Source organism: Nicotiana tabacum, chromosome 9 (assembly GCF_000715075.1).
Source record: "Nicotiana tabacum cultivar K326 chromosome 9, ASM71507v2, whole genome shotgun sequence".
Lineage (NCBI taxonomy): Eukaryota > Viridiplantae > Streptophyta > Magnoliopsida > Solanales > Solanaceae > Nicotiana > Nicotiana tabacum.
In genome coordinates, this window is record NC_134088.1 from 58,369,685 (window position 1) to 58,387,321 (window position 17,637).

The window sequence follows — 17,637 nt, forward strand, 5'->3', positions numbered from 1 at the left end:
TCTTCATTTGTTTAAAGATTGCTACATCATGTCTCTCCCGTCCCTACTCCCTTGTTTGCTTTATTACATTCTTGCATATATTCCACGGACTGACTTCTTCCTTTGTCTTTCTTTTATGTTTTTCATGTTTTACCTTAATACTGTATTTACTACTTTTTATATATTTATCATACTTGGCAATGTGTTATTATCTCTGCATAAAGCATGCTCCAGATCATACTCCACTCGTGCCAGTCATCAACATAGCAGCGCTTGATGAGTGTCTTCTCTCTTCCAAAATTAACTTTTTAAATCCGAAAGACTTATTTGTGGTAGACTAGTCGATCAGCGGTGCAGTCGACGGTCCCGTGCCTTTCCCTCACAAGTTGTCCACTTGGAAGTACCTGTCTAGGCCATTCTAGAAACCTCACTCCAATATTAAATGTACATGTATCATTTTAAACCTACTACGGGTTAGAACGTTGCTTACATGATAGCCCGCTAAGATTAGCCTTGTCCAAAGTCCGACGGGATTTTCATAATCCCAATGGACACCGTCAAGTTATGTGCATTACTTGGAGAAAATAGGCCAATATATTGATCATTAGTGTGTAAATAGTTGAATCTGGAGGGGGAAAGGGCTAACTCTATTTTTTTTGTAGAAAATGAAGCACGAAGTCCCCAGGTTCGGCATGGTCCAAAACATCCCACCTTTGCTGCTTGATTGGTGGAAGAACCTTTCACCTAGTGAAAAGAATCATGTGAAAAGGGTCCTTGGTAATTTACCTTCCTTATTGGACATTCGACCAAATAGGGCTTGAGGCCGCCACTATGCTTTGGGATAAGAAAAGAGCTGTCTTCCGCTTCGGTAACATAGAAATGACTCCTCTCTTAGAGGAAATAGGAGGTTTCGCTAATCTGCCGTGGGATAGTCTAGGGTTTTTAGTGCTAGAGAATCGCACCCCTCGCGGTTTCTGAAAATGCTGGGTTTGAAGAAAAATGATGAGTTGCTTTGTTTTAAGAAGTCATACATCCCATTTGAATTCCTTTACGAATATTATATGCATAGCAAGTCATATCGCCTTCATCATGATGAACTTGCCATCACTTCCTTAGGTTGGACGCACCGCCGAGTTTTTATATTCATTGTCTGTTTCTTGAGATACTCAAAAGTAGAAGGTTGAGAATAGTCCATACCTCGGATAGAAGGCTAGAAGCGCGGGGATTCAATATCTAGGAATGATAGCGGCATCGTCAGTGGCATATCTTCCAGCCTATGGATTCTAGGTACCGAGAGATCTAGCCAAGAGAGTAAAGAAGAGTTAGAGACGATGTGATGTCTCGCTTGATGTTCTAGAATAACATAAGGAAATCTATGGTGCAAACAAGTTAAAGGAAGGTTGTGAATAGTATAAATAGATACGTAGAGGTTTCAAGCTAAAGTATAGTAAAGCGACGAGGTTTTGTGACAGGAGTAAGGATGAGAAAGGGCGAGTAAGAAGGTAATGAGAATGGATAAGTCCTCGAGATTAAGCCCATGAAACCAAGAGAGCTAATGGTTTCTCTAAATTATAGAAAGTTCAGCATAGTCTGAATGAACTCAAAGGAATCTAAAGACTAATAGCATCTAGAGTGGAATGAGGGTGTGATTGTGATAGATAAAGGATAACGTTTGGCCTTCGATTGAGTAATGATTTGAAGAGGATTTCATGAATTATACAGGATTAAAATACCCAAGTAAGGTGAGTCATGTTGGAATGCTATAAAATACGGTTATGGAAGTATAGTATCGCCCCTAGGTGGATCAATCTAATTACTCCAGATGTCCCTGATGAGACGTGAGCCCTAGCGGCATTGTTACATAAGAGATCAAGTCATCAGTGGTAGATGATAGATCAACATTAAGGTGAATCAACAGTGGATGGACAAAAGTCACAAGGTATGAGGTGAGATTAGGCTGTCATTCTTAAGATGAACAAGTAATGAGGAGACATTAAAGGACTTAGATTTATACATATGGGATAAGTAATGAAAGTAACCTAGAGTTCAGTAGCAGACCTCAGTAACGATAAATCGAAGCAAGAGTTATGGTATAATAAGACCTACTTAGATGCAGTAAAGTCATACGAATGGATAAGCGGATATATGAAATAAGATATAACAATATTCGTAAGTTCGACAAAGTACCGAGCGAAGAACTTCAGTATACCTACAGATGCCCAGAGGGACATTTTATCAAGTTTTGTATATATATTTGCAAAGTAAGGCCTAAAGATTGGCTAAAAGTTGGAGGAAAGAGGAGAGAAGAGTCACATAGGCGCACATACAAGAAAAAAGTCGTACAGGCTGCATGATAGAAGATAGCAAGAGTTACAAGATGGGAAGAATTCCTACCACAGACCGTGGTGCGAGAAAGAGGCCTAAAGGGGGGAATGCCCTGGCCTTTAGATTTATTCAAAGAACAGTTGCCTAAATGGCAAGAAGAGTATTAAAGTATTCGAAAGAGCTATGGGTTATGAGAATGTTAAGTGCATCAGTCAACATTCGAGGATGAATGTTCCAAAGGGGAGAATGATGTTACATCCCATATTTTCGTACATGAAAGTACACCATAAGTAAATTGATATAAGCTCGGAAATGAGATATTACATTCTGCATTTTCGTATGTTAAGATTTCGTCGTAAGTTAATCGATGTAAGTTCGGGAATGAGATTATTTTGAGATTATAAGCAATATGCTATTTCAAACAAGTGATGAGTAAATTCGTGAAGGTGAGAGGGGAAGCAAGTCAAAGAAAATGAATTTTCCTCCAAGTTTTACTTGTTGGGATAAAATACGGCCCGAGCTAAAATACTCGGTATTTATGGACTAGTGCCATAAAAGGTACCACATGACCATGATAGTAAGGTGTATAAGGTATGTTTAAAGTGAATAGTATTTTAGGTAAGTGGAGATAATTCTTAGTTATGTGGGTAATTAATTAATTATTGGGTAATGGGACATTACCTAGTTAATTAATAATTAATGGTGGATTAATTTAAGTCTTTGGGTAAAGACTAAGGTCTTTGGATGAGTTCAAAGTGTAAAAAATGTGGCAGCCCCCTTCTATCCTAATTAATGACTCATTAGTCATTTAAGATAGGTGTCATCTTAAGGAATTTGGTGGAAAAATTATTCCTAAAGTGGGGCCACATCATAAGGCATCTTAAGACTTAAGAAGTCTTTCATCAATAACGTTAGTCTTCAAAATTTCAACTCAAAAATAAGACTTCTCTAACCTGGTAACGTGGGGAAGTTTAGCATTTTCAACAAATTCAATATGATTTCATGGAAATTCCATAAGATTTCATAACATCTTAAGCAACGTGAGATTTTGCAATTATAAGGAAGTACGGTGCAATCTTTCTCAAGAATATCATACGGATTTTTTCCTACTCCGATTTTGATATCACGAATTTTGTCGCAATTAACGTGTGTTAGAGGGGTTGTCAAGAGAATCGACCTAGGTATGTTAAGGTTATATCTTCTTTCTTTTGGCATGATCTATGCGACACTAACGAAACGAGCAAATACACAATTTCCATAAATGACTCTATTCATAGAAATATTAGGGGTGTCTATATTCTTGATTCCCCATGTGAATTATTAGTATATCTTCTGATTCATGGGTCTCCGAAAAATACGTATTTGATAAACTTTATCCGACAGGCATATTATTTTTATGACATTCTGAGAAAATCTTATTAACGGATTTCTTATGCATTTCATGCATTTATACATGTACATTGACCCATGACTAGATGGCGTTATATACGCGTATATTATATGTATATGGGACATGGAAAAATGTTATGGCGTTATTTACGCACCACTACCTGATCAGCTGGTATACATTGATAATTTGCTCACAGTGGCCGAAATGATATGATGGGATGCCCTCAGAGGCTTGATGATGTTATGAACGTATATACCTATCCATGGTATGACATTTATATGCATATGCATGACATTATAAAAATGAAATGATTCATAGAGCTATGCAGACGTACATGTCGAGTCTTTTATTCCATGTTTCTCTCATGTCTATTAATTACTGGTTTTCATTCCTTACATACTCAGTACATTATTTGTACTGACGTCCCTTTTGCCCGATGAAGCTGTGTTTCATGCCCGCAAGTCTCGATAGATAGGTCGAGAGTCCTCTAAGAAGGCGATCAGCTCAACGGAAGATGTCAGTGCACTCCATTTGCTTTGGAGTTGCTTGTTTGGTCAATATGATTTAGATGTGTATTGTTTGATATGGCGGGGCTCTGTCTCGACCTTTATGAAAATTATGTATCCTTAGAGGCTTGTAGACAGATGCCATGTATATAAAAGATTGTACGGCCTTGTCGGCCTATGTTTTAAGTTTATTAATGATCATGTTGGCCTATTAGGCCCGTATGTCATGTGTATATGATGATGTAATAAGAAAGATACGTTATGTTGGTACTCGATTGAGTAAAGCACCGGGTGCCCGTCGCGGCCCATCAGTTTGGGTCGTGACAATGAGTTTCTCCGATTATCTTAACAATCATATTGAGCGGCAAACTTATTTTTACTCATAACAAGATATAAATTGAATCCAACTCTTATTCCATAAATTAGTTTACTATATTCAGAACATCATACTTATATGTACCATATTATTTCTAGTTTAAAACATCCACAAAATACCTTCCAAAACTGCACCATACATCTAGCACCTTAAGTTTTATCGTCAATCACTTGTTTTTCATCTTTTCTTATCCAATCAACTTAATTAATACCTAGAAAAGCTTAAAAACATCAGACATAACATTATCAAATTATTTCTCACAATTTTCAGCCACCACAAACCATATATTTAGCCACAAAAAAGTCCAACAAAAAAGACAACCATATCCCATTTTCTTTCAAGTGCTATCTTATGGTTTTTAACTCAAACAACACAACCAACACAATAATAACCTTAGGCACTATCAAGAAGATGTTATACCTACCTTGTACAGCAGCTATATCTCGAAACCCTATCTCAACGTAGCTCACAATAGCCCTCAATCACACCACAACACAATAGAAGCATTCTCGTTAGTCTTTAACATCTTTGATGATGATTTGAGTTGTTGTTTCCTTGAGTTTGGTTCTTGTGATCTTGAGATATGTTAGGGATGATTTTGGAGAACTTGAGAGTGGTTTTGTGTGAGTAAAATATGTATTGTTGACAATATATAAGGGGATAAAACCACCGCCTCAATTTTCCAAGCAGGTGGGTAAGCTACCTGCTTGGCAGCTTGAGCAGTGCCACTTCGGACACTTGTATCTCTCCATTTCGATATCGTATTGACAAATGGTTTGCAGCATTGGAAACTAGAAACATAAGGATTTGATTCCATATACATATCTCCATGTAACTCTCAATATATTGGGAGAAACATGCGTCGTAACTTGGCCTATAAACCTGCCAGTTTCTCCGAAGTGCGGCAACGTGACTTGGCGACCCTATTTTTAAAATCCATATTTCACTGCACTGATGTCGTATGAATAAATGGTTTGGACAGTTGGAAAATAGGTTCCAAGAACTTCATATTTGTATATAATATGTCCCAAAAAGACCTCATATAACACATTAAATGTATTGCTCAAAATGCTTCATTACAAGGCAAATCCTTATTCGGTTTTTCCGCAACTTAAATCTGATTTTTTTCCCAAACTTTATATTTCATATCTAAACATCATATATAGACATATCATGACTTTAAACTCATTTAAATCATGATTAAAAAGTCTCATTCATCCTAACTTACCTAATACTTCGATAAATCTTCCTTAGCCTTGTAGAAGGATTTCATCCTTTTTGAGCTTACATCAATTTACTTATGGCATATTTTCACGTACGAAAATATGGGGTGTAACAGATGGGGTTAAAAAAGCCAAGCATGGAGAAGGTCATTCAAAGACCAAGTAGATTAGGAGATGATGTTGTTTACTGCTTTCTAGGATAGATTAGATTTCGATGTAATAAGGCTAAATGTCATCAGTAACTTTATTTTATTATTGTCAATTTAATAAAAGATTGTTTTGGCTCATTTTCGCATTAATGAAATGAAGCAAACATTGGCACCAATTTTCTCCAAGTCTATATGTCACTTAGGCCTACCTCAGGCACAATGAGGTCCCTAAATTAGGATGCAAATTATTGCATGACTTTGTGAAACATGTTTAAATATTGCGAACACTCTTTTATTTCACCTTACTAACTTGGATACCTTTTGCTCTTTCTTTCATTCTGATTATTCCAATTCCCAAAGGTCGGTTCGTGCATATTGGCAACATCAGCTTACCACACTAAGTCCAGAGGTCCTCCACCTCCTCCTCCACCTAGCGACCCGAAAAGCAAAAGCAAGGGCAAAGGGAAAATGGATGATTTAAGTGGTATCCAGAAAGACAATGCTGCTCTAGCGAAAAATGTTGAAACTTCAAATGGTAGAAGTACTCCGGGGCAGATTATTTTGTCTTACGTTTGGAGCAGAAAATCCTGGAACTACAAGGTGAGATTGAGCAGGTCCAAAATCTGGGAAACCTTTCCCTTACTCTCAATGTTCCCGACATCAATTAGCAAAACCCGACCACCCAGAACCAAACACCGCCACAAAACACACAAAACCAGAATCCACCACCTATAGCTCCAAATCCTCCCACACCACCCAAGAACCTTAACCCACCACCAGTGCAAATCCCTCAACAATATTACCATCATCTAACGCAATACCCGCGAACCACCACTTATCACACTCCCCAAAATGCACCACAACCTACTCCCGATCCCGAAAACTTGACCAATGACAACCCATATATCCAAGTTCCAGGAACTCATCAAAGCAATCCGATATATGTGGAAACCTTACCCCATACCCCGCAGCAAACCATATACATACCCGAACCAACTGAGAAGGACCTGCTCATTAGAAACATAACGGAGGAACTCAAGAATCTCACAGGGAGAGTCCAGAGTGTTGAAGTTGGGAAAGGCGTTGAAGGTCTAAACTATGAGGACCTGTGCATTTAGCCGGATGTGGAACTGCCAGAGGGTTACAAATCTCCCAAGTTCTAAATGTTCGATGGTATTGGTGATCCGAAGGTGCATCTGAGAACATACTGTGACAAGCTTGTAAGAGTGGGTAAGAATGAACAAATACACATGAAATTGTTCATGCGAAGCCTTACATGAGACGCTTTGTCTTGGTTTATCAGTCAAAACCCAAAGAAGTGGGTTAATTGGATAAGTATGTCATCAGATTTCATGAACAAATTCAGGTTCAACACGGAACACGCGCCAGATGTTTTCTACATTCAAAACCTCAAGAAGAAACCAACAGAAACCTTCTGCGAGTATGCTACTCGTTGGAGATCAGAGGCCGCAAAGGTAAGGCCGGCACTTGAAGAAGAACAAATGAACAAGTTCTTTGTTAGAGCACAAGATCCGCAATATTATGAACGACTGATGGTCATCAAAAATCACAAGTTCTCAGACATCATCAAGTTAGGGGGAAAGAATAGAAGAAGGAATCAAGAGTGGGATGGTAACTAATTTCAAGGCGTTGCAGGCCACTAATAAAGCTTTGCAATCAGGAGGTATTTCAAAGAAGAAAAAAGTGAGTGTCGTGATGGTAGCCCAGAGCCCTAAGTCTCCCCTCACATACCAAACACTTCCACTCATATATCAACCCTCACCCACAAAATACCAATACCCTGCCACCACCTACAATACCTACAATACTCAACTTGCCTATTACCATTCACCTCCACCTACCCGCCAAAACTACCCAACGCCACGTCCAAATTTTGACCGCAGACCTATTAGACAATACACCCCAATTGCTGAAACCATAGCCCAACTATATGAGAGACTGAAGGCTGTTGGCTACGTCACCCTATTCCTGTTGTTATTGTGGTAAATCCCTCCCGATGAATCAACCCCAATAAAACATGTGCTTATCATTCAGGCATAAAGGGTCATATCATTGAGGAATGCCGCACGTTGAAAGACAAGATTCAAATGCTGATCAACACTAAGGTTATACAAGCAAAGGAAGCTGCACCAAATGTTCACAACAACCCTCTCCTGGATCACAGAGGTGAGGGAGTGAACACGATAGAAACTGATGAGGAGTGGGATCAAGAAGGGTCCATTGGACTCATTCGAGAGGGAGACGCTCCTAAAATATCTCCGGTCACCATCACGCAAGTTGTGGTACAAACCCAGGCACCATTTGAAGTTAAGGTAGATACACCCTTCACTGTGATGGTAGCTCCCACACCATCTTACAAGTCCGATGTCGTCCCGTGGGATTATGTTGCATAAGCAAGAAGAAAGGGAAAAAGACAAAATGGAAGAAACAGGTGTCGCGCAAGGTATGATAAGAACTGGCAGAGTTTACACACTTGAGAATCTGGGACGAACAAGTAAGGAAGTTGCACCTAAGCTGCCTGTTGTTGAGACTGGCATTGATGATCTTTGGAGGAATACACAAACAAGGGAATACTCTGTTGTTGACCACTTGAACAAGACTCCTGCTCAGATATCCATCTTATCACTGTTGCAAAATTCAGATGCACACAAGAATGATTTGATGAAGGTGTTAAGTGAAGCTTATGTACCCGCCGGCATCACTAGTGGCGAGATGTCTAACATGGTCAGACAGGTATTAGAGAGAGCCACAAAATTACTTTCCATGAAGATGATTTACAACCAGAAGGACTGAGTCACAACAAGGCATTGCGCATCACAATGCAATTCGAGGACAAGCTCATTGCCAGTGTCCTGATGGATGGAGGTTCCAGTCTGAACATATGTTCGTTGACAACTCTAAAGAGATTAGATAGGGGCATGCATGAGATACAAATGGGAAGCATGAATGTGAAGGCGTTCAATGGATCTTAGAGAGCCACTATCAAAGAAATCAACCTTGAACTATAGATGGGTCCTACTTGGTTTGATGTTGAGTTCCAAGTGCTAGATATCTCGGGTACTTACAACCTATTGTTGGGACAACCATGGATACATCCAGCTGGGGCAGTGGTTTCTACTCTGCACCACTAGGCTGTGAAGTTAGAGTGGAATCATCAGGAGGTGATCATTCATGGAGAGGGAAGCAACCTTATCTACACCAATCAAACCGTTCCTGTCATCAAAAATAGGAGGAAGTTGGGCAGAGAAACATATCATCGCATTGAATGGGTTAACACAATCGAAAAGGATCGATGGTGGAGCAACAAGATAGAAAGCATATTGTTGTGGACGGGATATGAACCAGGAAAGGGTCTCGGCAAAAAGCTTCAGAGGATCACTAAACCCATACAACCACATTATCATGGCACGACCTTTCGACTTGGGTATGAATATATTGTGCAAGAATATTAAAATTGGATACCTCCTTTCTGCGTCGATTACTATCCGCTGAAACAACCCATACCACCTTTGCACCAGACATTTCACCAGGCTGACATGATGTGGGGGTCCGAGGAAGATGAGATTTTGGCTGGCATGAGAAAGCTGTTTCTGCATAAAGAAGACATAGACTTCAGTGCAATTGTTGAGGAGGAGGAGGATCTTACCATTCAAACAATGGAAGAAGGAGCTATTCTCAAGAACTGGACCGTTGCACGATCCCGGGCTAGCAGAGTTCCTGGGTAGCCTGGAAAATTAGAATGACTTATTTTCAAATTATTTTGAGCATTTAAGACATTTCCAGTATTTTGTTTTGAAATAATTACTCGAGCTATCGAGTTGTACTTGTTGACATTTTAAAGTTTTATTAATGCATTATTGCTTTTCATATTTATTATTATCTTTCTACATTCTTTTCAGCATAATTATTACATATCCTGATAAACATATGACTGTGAAATGTAATGAAACAACTCAACATAAGGATAGTGATTCAGAAGATCCGGAATATAATGTAATACGGAGGAAATTGCCAAAGAAGTAGAGAATTTTGAAATCAAACCGAAGTCTAATTTGGAGGAAACTGAGGCCGTTAATTTAGGGGATTCTAAAACAGTCAAGGAGACTCACATAAGCATTCATCTATCACCGTCAGAGAAAGAAGAGTATATTAGGTTCTTTAAGTAATATGAGGACATCTTTGCATGGTCCTACGACAATATGACCGGGTTAAGCACATCCATAGTAGCTCATAAGTTACCCACCAATCCCATGTGTCCACCGGTAATGCAAAAGCTCAAAAAATTAAAGCCATGTATGAGTTTGAAGATAAAAGAGGAGGTCACCAAGAAAATCAAAGCCAAGGTTCTCCGAGTGGTCGAATACCCGACCTGGTTAGCCAACATTGTGCTGGTTCCACAGAAAGATGGGAAAGTTAGAGTATGTGTTGATTACCGAGATCTGAACAGAGCAAGTCCTAAGGATGATTTCCCGCTGACTAACATACACATACTGATTGATAATTACGCCAAGCATGAACTCAAATCCATTATTGACTGTTTCACATGATACCATCATATTTGGATGGATGAAGAGGACGCCGAAAATACCACCTTTATCACACCGTGGGGAATATATTATTACAAAATGATGCCATTTGGGTTGAAGAATGCTGGGGCCACCTACATGAGGGCCATGATGAATATCTTCCATGACATGATATACAAACAAATAAAGTTGTACGTGGATGATGTCATTGTCAAATCTAAAACGAGTTTAGATCACATAGCGAACCTGAAGGAAGTTTTTGATCGACTTCAAAAATACAACTTGAAGTTGAATCCTACAAAATGTGCCTTCGGAGTTCCTGCTGGAAAATTGCTAGGTTTCATCGTCAGCCACCAAGGTATTGAGCTGGACCCGTCAAAAATTAATGTTATCCAGGACTTGCTACCACCAAACAATAAGAAAGATGTGATGAGTTTTCTAGGGTGCCTCAATTATATCAACCGCTTTATAGCACAATCAACGGTGATATGTGAGCCAATCATCAAAATGCTAAGGAAATATGTTGCAATAAGCTGGACTGAAGAATGCCAGAAAGCCTTTGACAAAATCAAGGAGTTTTTATCCAAACACCCGTGTTGGTCGCGCCAAAACCAGGAAGACCTCTGCTGCTTTATATATCTGTGTTGGATGGGGCCTTTGGTTGTTTCCTGGGACAACATGATGAAACTAGAAGGAAGGAGCAGGCGATATATTATTTGAGCAAGAAGTTCACGCCTTACGAAGCCCGATACTCTTTGTTGGAACGCACCTGCTGTGCCTTGACATGGATAGCCCAGAAGTTGAGACATTATTTCTATGCATACACTACATATCTCATATCAAGGATGGATCCACTAAAATACATCTTTCAGAAACCGATGCCTACGGGTAAGTTAGCAAAGTTGCAGATATTGCTATGTGAGTTTGACATCGTCTATGTAACTCAAAAGGCAGTCAAAGGACAAGCATTGGCGGATCACTTGGCAGAAAATCCCGTAGACGGAGAATACGAACCATTAAAAACATATTTTCCAGACGAGGAGGTATCATTTGTAGGAGAAGATATTACCGAGGCATATGATGGTTGGACGATGCTCTTCAACAGAGCAGCAAACTTCAAAGGAGTAGGTATCAGAGCTATCTTAGTGTCAGAAACTGGTCAAAACTACCCAGTATCCGCAAAACTCAGGTTCCCGTGCACCAACAATATGGCAGAATACGAGGCCTGCATCTTGGGACTCAGGTTGGCCATTGACATGAACGTTCAGGAATTGCTGGTAATTAGAGATTTAGATCTATTGGTGCACCAGGTTCTAGAAGAATGGGCTAATAAGAACACCAAAATATTGCCATACTTGCATTGTGTACAAGAGCTGATCAAGAGGTTCACAAAGATAGACTTCAAACATGTTCCAAGGATTCAAAATGAGTTTGCATAGCCACTTTGTCTTCCATGATACAACACCCAGACAAGATTTTCATTGATCCTATCCCGATAAGAATTCATAAGCAGCCAGCTTATTGTGCTCATGTTGAAGAAGCGTTCGACGAAAATCTGTTGTTCCATGATATCAAGGAATACTTGGAAAAGGGGGAATATCCAGAGAATGCTACCCACACTCAGAAGTGTACGCTCCGAAGATTGGCCAATCATTTCTTTCAAAGCAGAGGAATTCTGTATAGAAGAACTCCTGACCTGGGATTATTGCGATGTGTCGATGCCAAGGAGGCGCCTAGACTGCTCGAGGAAATACATGCCGGAACTTGCGGACCTCACATGAATGGCTTCGTTCTGGCCAAGAAGATATTAAGAGCAAGGTCTTTTGGGATGACTATGGAGACAGATTATATCATGTATGTTAAAAAGTGTCACCGATGCCAGATACATGCTGATATGATATGAGTGCCGCCCAAGAAACTCAATACAACGAGATCACCCTGGCCTTTCTCTTCTTGGGGCATGGATGCCATCGGACCAATTGAGCCTGCTACTTCAAACAGACACAGGTTCATTCTAGTAGCTATAGATTACTTCACCAAATGGGTTGAAGTCGCATCCTATAAGGCGGTAACCAAGAAGGTCGTAGTAGATTTTGTTCGGGACCGCATTGTTTGTTGATTAGGAGTACCTGAATTAATCATTACTGACAATCCCGCCAATCTCAACAGTTACTTGATGAAAGCTATGTGTGAAACCTGCAAGATCAAGCATCGAAACTCTACCGCATACATGCCGCAAATGAATGGAGCCGTAGAGGCCTCCAACAAGAACATCAAGAAGATATTAAGGAAAATGGTGGACAAATACAGGCAATGGCATGAAAAGCTACCATTTTCTTTACTCGGGTATCGAACCACAGTTCGCACATCAACTGGGGCAACTCCCTATCTACTGGTTTACGGTCATTCCCGCCGAAGTGGAAATCCCTTCCTTAAGAATCATACAGGAAGCTGAGCTCAGCGACGTAGAATGGGTACGGAGCCGGTACGAACAACTAGATCTCATTAATGAAAAAAAGAATGAACGCAGTGTATCACGGTCAACTCTACCAGAATAGAATGGCAAGAGCTTTGAACAAAAGGGGTAGGTCAAGGCAGTTCACACTGGGGCAATTGGTACTAAAATGGATCTTCCCACATCAGGATGAAGCAAAGGGAAAATTCTCACCCAACTGTCAAGGTCCTTACATGGTTCACCAAGTATTAACAAGAGGAGCACTTATACTTGCAGAAATGGATGGAGAGATTTGGCCAAAACCAATCAATTCAGACACAGTTAAGAGATACTATGTTTAAGACTATGTTTACACTTTCTATTTGATGTAAATGTACTATGCTTGATCTGATTCCCATTTAAGAGGGGATACGTAGGCAGCCCTGTGGGTTCGGTCACATCATAATAAAATCTTGATTCCCCCTATGGTCAGAAACTGGGGCAAAATCTCGAGTTTGCATTATCTCATCATGTTTGGAACCGCCAAGGAATGTATCGACAAAAGTATGCATTTAAACTGGGACAGAATTTTGAGGAGGATTCTCAAAATTCCGAGCTAAGGAGGCCACAATGTTTCAAAAGCGTGTCACAGTCACCAATTCGACAAAATTATTTGCCATCATGCATTATCAAGAGCAAAGGCAAAGCAAGGAATCAAGAGCATGAACCAACCTTTCCCCCCGCAAAACTCACGATTTGTCTTTGGATACAGGCACAATGGACATAACAGGAACGTCCGCAAATATATACACAAAGCAAGATCACTATCTTCACACTGACAAAAGTCGCTAAATACAAACGCATCGAGCTAAGAAATGCTTTATCCTCTCGCATTTAGTCATTGCTTTTCTTGCATAGGGCTAAGCACTGCCCTCATCATTGCATAAGGCTAAGCGATGCCTTTCTTTGCATGAGACTAAACATTGTCTCTACTCCTTGCATAGGGCTAAAACACTGCTCTCACCTTGCATGAGGCTAAGCATTGCCTCCGTTATTGCATAAGGCTAAGCACTGTCATCCTTTACATGAGACTAAGCATTATCTACTCCTTGCATTGGGCTAAATACTGCCCTCACCTTGCATGAGGCTAAGCACTACCTCTACACTGCATAAGGCTAAGCACTGGCTTTCCTTGCATGAGACCAAGCACTGTCTCCATTCCTTGCATGTGGCTAAGCACTGCCTCCATACTACATAAGGCTAATCATGGCCTCCACACTGCATAAGGCTAAGTACTGCCTTTTCTTGCATGAGACTAAGTACTGTCTCCATTCATTGCATGAGACTAAGCACTGTCTCCATTCCTTGCATGAGGCTAAGCGCTGCCTCCATACTACATAAGGCTAAGAACTGCCTCCACACTGTATGAGGCTAAGCACTGCCTTTCCTTGTATGAGACTAAGCACTGTCTCCCTTCTTCGCATTGGGCTAAGCACTGCCCTCATCTCACGCATGACTGAGCCTTGTCTTGTCTCATTCTCGCACATGACTAAGCATTACCTGTTTTCTTTATCAAGTGATCGATATTACCACATACTTGCATTTCATGGGCTGAAACATCGCCACATTGTCCGAAGGCATCATAGTCCATAAGCACCATCCTCATAGCCTGAAGAAACCATGCCATGGCCTGAGGATCTCTCGAAATTGCATATCATTATTCAAAAGCATCAAAGTCTAGAGGCACCATCCTTGTGGCCCGAGGACACCATTCCATGGCCTACGAATCCCTTATCATACACTTTATGGCCTAGGACATCATTGTCTAAGGACATCATCCTCATCGTCCCTCTCATGGTCCGAAGGGAATATGCATCATGTTTAAATTATGCAATAACCCCATATATTCACATGTATTGTATTTTTGGTTTTGCAAGTAACTTGGGAGGTAACCGTTCTAAAAACAGGAGCAATTCTCGCTCTAGTTTCCGTTCACAACATTCACGTCCTTCGATCACCTCAAACGTAACTGATGATCAGCAATTGATTACTTTTTATTCTATAACCGTTTAAATATCTGCTTCGTACATCTGTAACGTTCAATTCGCATTCATAGCTCCACTTAAAATTATCTGTTACTTACGACACTATCTTACCCAAAAGATCCTTTTTCGAAACATTCGACCACTCTTATAACAACTCCATCAGTTTTGTTCGTCGTTGGATCCAGAACTACACACGACATGATTCCTGTAAAATCAGGGATATGTAGGAAACTCAAGAACCGGGGTTCGACCCCCATTTTTTCAAAACACATCATTCCTCACTCACTTCGGACAAAATTGGTCATCATTTTCTTTACCCGACAACTCTTTCATAATTTTCGGATAAAGAGGGGCAGCTGTTGATACCAAATTTTGCCCTCATATTTTTTCAACTAGTATATATAGTTTCAAAATATCATTTTGCATAATTACTTAATTTACAAGGGTTATACAAGTATTTTCTATAATTTTTCATAATATGTATTAATTACCCCTTAAATTATTTTTTGATAATTTAATCATCCAAATCTATTATTTGCATCCACATATATGTTTCATAATATTTTACTTCATTTCATATAATTATATTTGTATTTTTAAGCTAGTTACATAATTTTACAATAATAGCCTATATGCTATGCATAAAATATATTTTTCACATTATTTGTGCCAAATAGCATTTTTATATTTTTATAATGTTAAGCTATTATTTTCAAATACTTTACTGCATAAATAATATTTTATTATTTGTTAATTATTTTTTATAAATTTGTTTTTGATAAATTTTCGTGTATTTAAATTATGGCCCAGCTTTTATATGAATTTCAGGCAAAAAGCAGGCCCAAAACATTTGGCCCGCTTCATTTAGCCTTCAGTAGCCCAACCAACCGACCCCGTTCTACACCCGGTCGGTACCCATTTATGACCCGCCTCATCTCTCTTCTAATCTTGGCCGTTGATCTCAAATGATCAACGACCCATAAACAACCCCTCTCTTTAATTAACCAAGCTCACCCCAAACCCTAATCCCATTCCCACACTACCAGCCGCCTCTAAACTCTCTCGAACCTTCTACTCTCTTCTGAAGAACCCTAGCCGCCTCTCCCCTAATTCTCTCTCCTAATCCCGTTGATAATGGTATTCAACAATTATTTGCTTATCATATCTATTTTTCTCTGCTACTGGTCACACATTTATGGTATTACTTAGGTATTTTCCCAAACTTTGGCAAATAACATCTCTTTATCGGACTGAAATCAACCTCAATCTTACAGATTTGGACAATATCTCATCCATATACATAAAGAAAGGGCCTGATTCTTCATACCAGTTAGCCGATGTTTGAGTATTAAACCCTAACTAGGGTTTGGAGTTTGATTTCTTTCCTTTCCGGTTACTTTACTGACTTGCATGCGAGATTTTACTCTTTTGTTCATGTTTACTTGATTTCGTTCCTTGTTTACTTGCTTGATTCTACCACTATATAACCCCTCCCCAATTTCCCCTTTGGATAAACTTTTATCACCTTAAGAATTATACTCTCCCTCTCACTTATTCTATACTATCCTGCAATGGAGCTCTTGGCCAACTGAAAGCCAAAGCCGACGTATTCTGTTAACCTCCCTCCAGTGCAAGCACTGCTCGGGGTCCGTTCGATGCTCTTGTGAACTCTGAAGCACTGGAGATTTGGGGTTTTTCATTACTGTCCTGCAATTGCTGCTATTCCTGAGATTTTGAGCTGCTCTTTCTTTATTCATTTGTTTGCAACTGGTTAGTGCCATGTACTCTCGTAATTCTACTTCCTTCTGTTTGTGCTTATGTTATGTGCATTTGTGTTGTTTCCCTGAGTTAGTTTTGATATATTGCCATTTCATATACAGTTCTGCCTATTTTAGCACTATTCTGCAGTTTCACTAGCTTCAATTAAGTGCAAGTCCTGATGTTAACTCACATGTGGATAGCTAAGTTGATGCACGATGCCTGCCGATTCGTAATTGAAACCTAATTGACGGTTGTTAAACTTTGTTTGACTTCTTGTACTAAGACCCCTTGTGAGACTATGTTGTTGCTCAAAATTTCTCTCTTCATGTTGAATTCTTTATGCCTAATTTGCTATTTCTCTGCAAGTCATGTCTAAATGCTTAGCTTGATATTCTAGCCTTAATGTATGACCATTATGTGTCAGTTTGTTATTTACACCTGTTGCTTATTCTGAGTTTGGATTCTTGCCTTGTTCTGTACTATCATGATAACCAACTCATGCCCAAAATGCGTTCTAATTCATGTTTAGACATTCCTGCCCAACTTTTACCTTTCTAGAGTTCTATTGTTAGCTATGATCTTGTTCCTATGATATTAGTGACACTATTGTGGGTTTTCTTGACTTTCTCAATCCTGTATTCTTTAATATTAGTAATACCTTTAGAGTAAATCTCATAACCAGCATTGTCTCCTATATGTGGCTAATTAGCACAAGGTCTGATGCTTGTCTTTCCTATTGATGTGGAGTTGACATGTTTTTGTTTACTTTAAGCTTATGGTGTCATAACTAATGCTTAGCACGTTAAAGTTTTCTCACTCTTATCTAAGTGATTGCTCAAGCATGAACTTATTTTGTTATGTTATTTTTCACTAGGCCTCTCTATTGAAGGCTATGCTCTACC